Genomic DNA, 8967 nt, shown 5'->3' on the forward strand with positions numbered 1-8967 from the left:
AATATCTCTATGTTTTGTAAAACTATGTTTATAGGTTTAATAACAATTTTAGCATATCATTTAGATGCAAAAATAAATAAATAAATAAATAATATATTGTTTCGTGTAGACATAATGCTTATGGGTTAATTAATTTTTGCATATTATGTTATATAGAAATCATGTATATAGTATTTATTTAATAATTTTCAGCATGTTAAACTTATGAGTAGAAATCTTGCCTATAGGATTTTAATAATTATTTATCATATTATTTCCATTAAATCATGCTTATAATATTTAATAATTTTTCAGCATATCATTTCATTTATGAACCATGCCTACAGTATCTTTTTTATAAATTTTCAATATGTCATAAAATATAAATCTTGTTCACTAAGGTCCTTAGTTAATAATTAAAGTTATCAATAATTTTATTACAAGTAGTCTAACAATTAAGATTACTCTTACATAATTAATTAGTTAAATTATGTCTCTACATTGTATTAGCTTTGTATTTGCACACACATATAATCATTAGGACCCTCACAATTTATCTGTATTTTCAAGCATGTTAATTAATTAAATCAGAGGCTTACTTGAGATTTTATGTGCTAACTGCTCGTCCTATTTGTTTTGTTTAACGATGTGTCTAATTAAAAAACTTACATTTTCTTTTAGTCTAGAACTTATCCAGTTAGTAAATTCAATGCCTCTTGAATATTAAGTTGGGTCGATAGACACACTTTAGGACGTTAGTTCTTACTTCCTTCAGATAACTCTAGGATTATAATAACAAATGAATATAGGAGGGGTAGGGGTAGATAGGCCCTTCGAAAATGATGGAAATCGACTCGAGCAGAAAATGACAAAATACTATATTTTTGTCTTCCGATTAATAAGTCGGCGCTGATCCGAAGAATATGAGTACAAAAAATATTTCTACCCTATTTTTTAAATACTTTCGTTTGTATATATTTGGGGTAGTTTATTTATTATTTCGTTTGCCTTTTACTATTATTTAATTAATTGATGATATTTATTTATCCTGTGTTAATCGTTTAATTTAACTTAATTAAATCCCCTAAAGAGAGACCATTTTTGTTTCATTATTTCTTCTTTATTTAATCATTTTACTAAGTCAATCATTCTTATAAATTATCTTAAATATTTTAAAATTTATATTTTTCTCAAAATGGTTTAATACTTTAATTATTGTTAAAACACATTTCCCAAAATTAGTCAAATAATTTTCAAATTGTTGGATAACCGCATGTTGGCGGCTATTTTAAGTATTAAAACCTTCTTAAAATAGTAATATGAACCTCGTACTTTTTTCTCTAAATTTTTAAGACTTAATCTGTTAGGGTCTTTTAAATTAAGTTTTCTTAATTTCTTTAAAAAATTAAGTGGGGACTCTTCTTTTATTAAAATTGATTTTTTCTCTAAAAGTTGAAATTAATTTTAAGTCCCGTCCATTTTTCGACATAACAGAAATGGCGACTTCGCTTGGGAATTAATTAGGTTCTAACCATTATATTTAACTAACCTACTTGACTAACTATTCAGGAATGTAATAATTAGTAATTCATTTTTTATTTGCGCCTTAAATGTTTAAATTATAATTTGCTTTCTTTATTTGCGCCTTATATGTTTAAAATTATAATTATTGAATTGTCATCACATGCATTAATTCCGCCAAATGGCAAATAGTTTGCATTAGGATTAAGGGTGGTTACGTAGTCATCTGCGGTTGTTCCTTCAGAAAATAACCATTACTTCTTGAAGTAATAAATGGGTAGTTGGTTCGTGATCGTCCAACGCCGTTTATTATATTCAGCCCGCAGTTTGTCCGACTTGGGTATCCAGTCTCTTTTTAACACCCACTCTAGTCTACCTAGCGTAGAGCGAAACCAAATCCCTATTTAAGCATCAACTTAAGATGTTTTAATACCCAAGGTGTATTAAGTCCATTAGCAAACCGCCAAATCATGTCTAAAGGTCCATAACCTGAAGACATATCATTCTTATGTGACCTTATGAAAGATGTATGTGCGCAACCAAACTTTACCCATGGGGGCGGGGGTGCTAATAGTATCTTGTTTTGTAGGTATGGCTAATTCTCTCAAATTCGACATGATCATAGAAACGCCTTTAAATCTCAAAATGTGGTGGAATAATCTCAATAGAGATCACAAAAAGACGCTTAATCGGCACATGGGGCTATTGCCATCACTCTTGGAAATGCCCGAATTGATCTAAGCCCTCACCGGATACTGGATAATGAAAAAATGGTATTTCGTTTTGGGACCATAGAAATCACCCCAACAATTGAGGAAATTCGAGATGTTATAGACACCGTCGGCACAGGATTAAAGAGAAGAGTCAAAAAAGAAGAGAACATTCTGATTCCCAATAAGCCAACCGTTGAAGATATTATAAAATACCTCAAGCTGAAAAGGGATCGGGCTAATTGGGTTCATGGATCAAATATTGCTTTTAGGGACCTGTACAATCGATTTGGACATACAGATTTTTACGTAACCTTTAATCAGGATTTCTAGTCATATAAAGAATGGGATGAGACATGACCGCTAGCGTTTGCCATTGCACTGTTAGGAACCATGGTATTTCCTCAAGGCCCGAGCCTCTCTATCAACACTAGGATTATCATGTTTAATCACACCACCTTTCATGGGCTTATTAGTCAAGCAGTAGTGAACTATTACTCGCTTGCACCTACTATCTTAGCTGACATATACCGCGCCCTGGGAAGGTGTAGAAATGGGCATCACTACTTTCAAGGATGTAACATGCTCCTCCAATGGTGGATAATAAGTCACTTACTCAAGGTACAAGGAACTCAAGAACTCACTATTCTGGACAATAGGGACCATCTCTTGGGTTTTAAACATGAGCTGTATTGGGGGGATCTCGATAGGTGAAGAACCAAAGCAGAATGGGCTCGAATATTCTACGGGTTAAGAGACGATGACATACAATGGATGTTTAGTAGGTTCATTTCAAAGTAAATCGTGATACGAGGTCATAAGCATCCCTTTTTGCCGCTTCCGGGCATCCTAGGCATTCATCCATAAGCACCTATCAGGGTTATGAGGCAATTCGGGAGAAAGCAGATCATACCTCCAACAGGGCATACCCGTATTTATGTGTTCGACCACGGAGATGAAAAAGTCCGAAATGCGGGAAATATATTGAGGGAATGGAATAATCCCCTAAAATTATTTGAAGGTACTCTTGCTGAAAACTGATTCAACGCCGGATACCTGGAAGGATACAAAAGTTGGCTAAGTAACAACGTGCAAGGTCTTTCATTTTCAGTTCCAAACATTTATCACAGTATCGAAGATAAAGAGTCAGAAACAAAGATTGAATTCGAACAAGTCAAGAATGAAGCACGGGAAATGCACAAGGCGTTCCTCCAAAAACAAAAAAAGGACACGGATACCATAGAAATCCAGCAACACACTATAGAAAGCCTAACCCAAGAATTAGAAGACTTAAGAAGCGATCTTAGAGATTTGGATACTTGGATGGAAACGTGGAAAGAGAGCACAAGGTCTCAAACTTGGGAGGAAAAGGGGCATTGGTATGATGGTTATTGGTTAATGGCTCAGTATACGCTTCGTCAAGCCATGGGTCAAACAAAGAGGAGCCGAGGAGAAGAAGGACCGTCGGGAACACCTCGGTAGTTTTGCCCCTGCGTGGGTTTTGTTCCATGTATTTTCAATTGTTTACCCCTGCGTGGGTTTGCTTTTACGTATTTTATTTTTGATGTATTTTTCTGAGATGACCCCTGCGTGGGCCTCTTTTGCTTTTTGTATTCCTCTTAAAAATCCCATTTTTATTTTTGCCCTCTTTGGTATCTCGGGGTAATAGAATGGTTTAAATGTTCACATACATCTTTCAAATCGGCTAGGCCTACCCTTTGGCATAAAAGGGCAACCTATATTTGTTTAGGATGCGCAATAACTGTTTATGTGCCTTATGTGTTTATTTGTCTCATTATATATGATATTGTGCATTACGTGTTATGAACAAAGAATAACATGTTTTTTTTGAGTTGTTCTTCCCTTATTCAGGTATTTTAAAATTGATCTGTGTTGATAAACTGGCCGAACACCTTTATTTTACGAGATCAAAGGCTTCTAAAGATTCCTTCCCCGATCAAAATCTATTAGTAGAGAAAAAGAAAATGACTGGCAATAATGACAATACTGGTTTGACAGAGATTATTGTGACAGACCCTGTCATCGCTGAACAAAATGAATTGATTGCACAGTTGGTGTAATAAATTGCTGAGATGAGAGTTGAGATACAAAAAAATTGAGAGTTGTCAAATTTGGTTATCACCGCCAACACGCCGACTCCAAGCGAAGGAAGGCCTCCATTCCACTTCCCTTCTCCAAATTCAAGTACGAAACATGTTCAAAACCCATCCTTGAACCCCACTCAAAACACCTTTATTGTTGACCTCGCTGCTACGAATCCTCATCATGCCTCCGCTTCCTACCAAGCGCCCCCTCACCCTCAAAGTACCAACCCTCCAACCTTCTATCCCCCACAAAATACTAGTCCTCGAGTTTATCCTCCCCCATAAAACCAAAATGTTAACAATCCACAGACCTTTTCCCATCATCAAAATCAACATACAAACCGGCAGACATGTCCCCAAAATTACCAAGCTCTTCAAAATACACAATATTCCCCATTCATCCCTCTCTTGCCTCAAAAGACAACTTTCCAAATCCCAATCCCAAATGAACCCTATGCCAATGGTTCCGAACTTGATCACTATGAGGAACAGGAAAGAGAGTGGAAGGCAAAGTAAGAGACGACCAAGTGGAATATGAAAGAGGAGATCATGAAAGCTATGAAGGAGTTTTATTACACTCCAGATGTTGCAGGATTAAATTATGAAGATTTGTGTATCCACCCAAATTTAGACCTTCCCGAGGGGTTCAAAGTGCCAAAATTTGATACATTCGGAGGAACCGGAAATCCTTTGGCTCATCTGAGGACGTATTGTGATCAACTAGTAGGAGTTGGGAAGAACGAGGCTTTGCTAATGCGGCTCTTTAGCCGAAGTTTAAGCGGACAGGCTTTGGAATGGTTCAGCGCCCAAGAAATAAAACAATGGTCCAATTGGAATGCTCTGGCCAAAGATTTTATCGAGAGGTTTGCGTACAATATGGAGATCGTTCCCGATCGATATTCTTTGGAGAAGATCAAACAGAAATCTACTGAAAGTTATCGTGAGTATGCATATAGGTGGAGGAAAGAGGCCGCCAGTGTTCGACCTCCCATGATAGAGAAAGAAATCGTGGAAGTATTTATACGCATGCAATAGTCCGAATACTATGAAAGATTGATGTTGCTCATTGGAGCAAAATTTGCCAAGATAGTCAAGGTAGGAGAGACTATCGAGGATGGGCTCAAGACCGGAAAGGTAGCCCGTGTAGCCTTCTCAACTGGGTCTTCGGGATTGTTTAAGAAGAAACGAGAGGATGTATCTACCATCTCCTACATGCCTAAAGGGAAGAGGTTCGCCAACAGCAAGCCAGGAAAATCTACATCTTTCAAGACCTATCCATGAGATCCACAAAATTCACATCAAGTTTACTACACTCAATCGAATCACCAAACCCACCCTCCAGTTACCAAATCACATACCTAAATTACCAAGTCCCATTTCAAAATTATCAAACTCCACCTCCCGATTACCCAGCTCTACATTACCAAAACACCCCGCCAAACTACCAAGCTCCACAACTAAATTACCAAACTCAGACGTATCCAAGATTCCAAACTCCCGCACCTTTCCACCAAAGTCGCCCGAGTTATCATCATGTACCCCTACCCCCACAAAATAACTACAACCATTCCCAACCCAATTTTGAAAATAGGCCTGTTAGGACTTTTACTCCTCTTGTAGAAAGTCGGACCAAGTTGTTCGAGAGATTGAGAGATGCGGGCATTATTCACCCCATTGCACCCAAACCGACTGATACGAGCTCTAGATTCTTCAGAGCTGACAAAGTATGTGCGTATCACTCCAACGGTATTGGGCATGATAAGGAAACTTGTGTCAATTTGAAGCACAAGATTCAGGATTTGATTGATCGTGAGGTCGTCACTCTCCAAACCGCCACCCCTAATGTCAATTGTAATCCTTTGCCAAATCATGGAAGGGTTAATATGATTGAGATAAAAGAGGATTGACGTGTAACGAAGGCCATAGTCCCAGCCTATCCTAATAATATAGAAATGGTTGTAGCTTTACTAAGCATAAGGGAGAAATCAAATTTTTTATTTTGACACCTCCAGAGGTCGTTGCTTTGGTGCCCAAAGATATCCCTAATCAAAAGAAGTTTGTGATCGAGACTGCAACAACTCAGGGGATGACGCGTTCTGGTAGGTGTTACACCCAGAAGAGTTGGCTCAAGGGTGGCATAAGAAAGATCAATAAAAAAGGCCGATCAGTGAAGCGGAGGCTGAAGAGTTTTAGCGGAAGATGCAGCCAAAAGAATATTCTATAGTAAAACACCTGGAGAAAGTAACTGCCCAAATCTCAATGTGGGCATTGTTGATGAGCTCGCAACAACACAGATATGTTTTGATGAAAGCTTTGGATGACACTTACGTACCCGTGGGTACATACGGGGATAATCTGGCTGCTATGGTGAGTCGAATTGTTCAAGGACACCACATCAGTTTTAGCGATGAGGAGTTACCTTTCAAAGGTGTGATGCATAACAAAGCTCTTCATGTTACTATTATATGTCGGGAAAAGATCATGAATTGTGTATTGATCGATGATGGATCGGGTCTTAATATTTGCCCTTTATCAACTCTCAAACAATTGAACTTTGATTTAGGGAAAGTCCAATAGAACCAAGTTAATGTAAGGGCTTTCGATGGGGGTCAAAGAGATAGATTAGGAGCTGTGAACTTGGGTATTCAGGTAGGTCATGTTGATTTCGTTGTAGAGTGCCAGGTGATGGACATCATCACCACCTACAACCTATTATTAGGAAGACCATGGATCCATATGGCTGGAGCGGTGCCCTCTACTCTCCATCAGATGATAAAATTCATAAAGAATAACCGTGAGATTGTCGTTTATGGTGAAGGAAGTCATGCAAATGATTGCGCGCCAATTGTTGATGACATTACTAGAGGTACCAACTTATACATAGTGGAGCTGGTAAATGCCACTGGTGATGATTTGGCCTCGCAGCCGCCTATGCCTTCGGTTTATAAGATGATAGCCACTGTCATGCTCTGAGGCGGTTTTGAGCCAGGTTTTGGATTGGGGAAGTAATTTTAAGGAGTCACTAAGCCCATTCAGATTCCCGATAAAGGATTAAAGTATGGTTTGGGATATGTCCCTATAGAAGACGATGAGGCAGATATGATAAACAAGAAGATTGATCGTGTACTGGCTAGGTCAATACCTCACTTGTATATGTCATTTCCAGTTCGAGAATATGTCAATGATGGCGATCTTGGGAAAGGAATCTGGAATCATTTTGAAGAAGTTGACACAATCTTAGAGGAAGAAACGGGGAAAACGGGCATCCGTGATGTTGAGCCAGAGGAGCAATTATCTAATTGGACATCCGCACCGCTCTTAGTCCCTTACTCATCTTGGTAGATAAAGACATATTATCTGCATATTTTTTCGGTGGTAGTCCGAAGGAGGCCCGAGACCCACCCGTTGTTTGTTTCTATTTTGTTATGCTTTAAGTTACCTTTATAATGTTTGAAAAAATGAGGTAGATTGACCCACAGTCATGGCCAAAATTTGTATTTTATTTTGGTTTAAATGAAGACCTCCTTTATTGCAAAATTTACTTATCATTTGGTTATCGATCTATATTTTACTTATCTAACTTTTTTTCACGTATGCTTTCAGTAAAAATAACTTAAAACCTGCCAATATCATGTCGTGTCACAAGCTAAATGAACAAAATAAGATAGATGGTGATGAGTTTGAGGACTATGATGAAGAGGCTACGATACCTGAACACCTCACCGAGGGATTAAAACAATTTGAGGAACAATATAAGCCAAATCAAGAGGAAACTGAGGCTGTGAATCTAGGAGACGACGAGTATATTAAGGAAACCAGAATCAGTGTCCATCTAACAAAAGCTCAGAACAAAGAACTTATCAGTTTGCTTAGAGAGTACATCGATATATTTGCTTGGTCTTATGATGATGTGTCAGGTTTGAGTGTAAACATCGTGTCTCATAAATTGTCGATCAATCCGGATTGTAGTCCAGTAAAACAAAAGACTCGAAAATTTAAGCCAGATTTAAGTTTGAGGATCAAAGAAGAGGTTACCAAGCAAATTCAATCCGGAGTTGTGAAAGTGACAAGATATCCGACTTGGTTAGAATCTGTGTTGATTATAGAGATCTGAACAAAGCTAGCCCTAAAGACAACTTTCCATTGCCAAATATTCACATTCTCATTGATAATTGTGCCAAGCATGAGATGCAGTCATTTGTGGATTGCTACGCAGGTTATCACCAGATTCTAATGGATGAAAAAGATTCAGAAAAGACACCCTTCATCACATTGTGGGGTGTGTATCATTATAGAGTAATGCCATTTGGTCTCAAGAATGCTAGGGCTACTTAAATAAGAGCCATGACAACCATCTTTCATGATATGATTCATAAGAAAATTGAATTGTATGTGGATGATGTCATTATCAAATCCCGCGAGAGAGAGGATTATATGACTCACTTGAAAAACTTCTTTGATCATTTGCGCAAATATAACTTAAATTAAATCCCGCTAAATGTGCTTTTGGAGTGCCAGCCGACAAATTATTGGGGTTTATAGTCAGTAGAAGGGGTATCGAGCTTGATCCCGCTAAAATCAAGGCGATTCAATAATTACCTCCACCAAAGACTAAGAAGGAAGTGATGAGTTTCTTGGGAAGATTGAACTAC

At 37.8% G+C, this 8967-nt stretch overlaps 1 pseudogene; it reads left to right on the plus strand.

Moving 5' to 3' along the window:
* The first annotated feature begins 2091 nt into the window (after window positions 1–2091).
* LOC129903549 (uncharacterized) lies at window positions 2092–3011 on the plus strand (annotated as a pseudogene).
* The last annotated feature ends 5956 nt before the right edge of the window (window positions 3012–8967 follow it).

This window comes from Solanum dulcamara, chromosome 9 (assembly GCF_947179165.1).
Source record: "Solanum dulcamara chromosome 9, daSolDulc1.2, whole genome shotgun sequence".
Taxonomy (NCBI): Eukaryota; Viridiplantae; Streptophyta; class Magnoliopsida; order Solanales; family Solanaceae; genus Solanum; species Solanum dulcamara.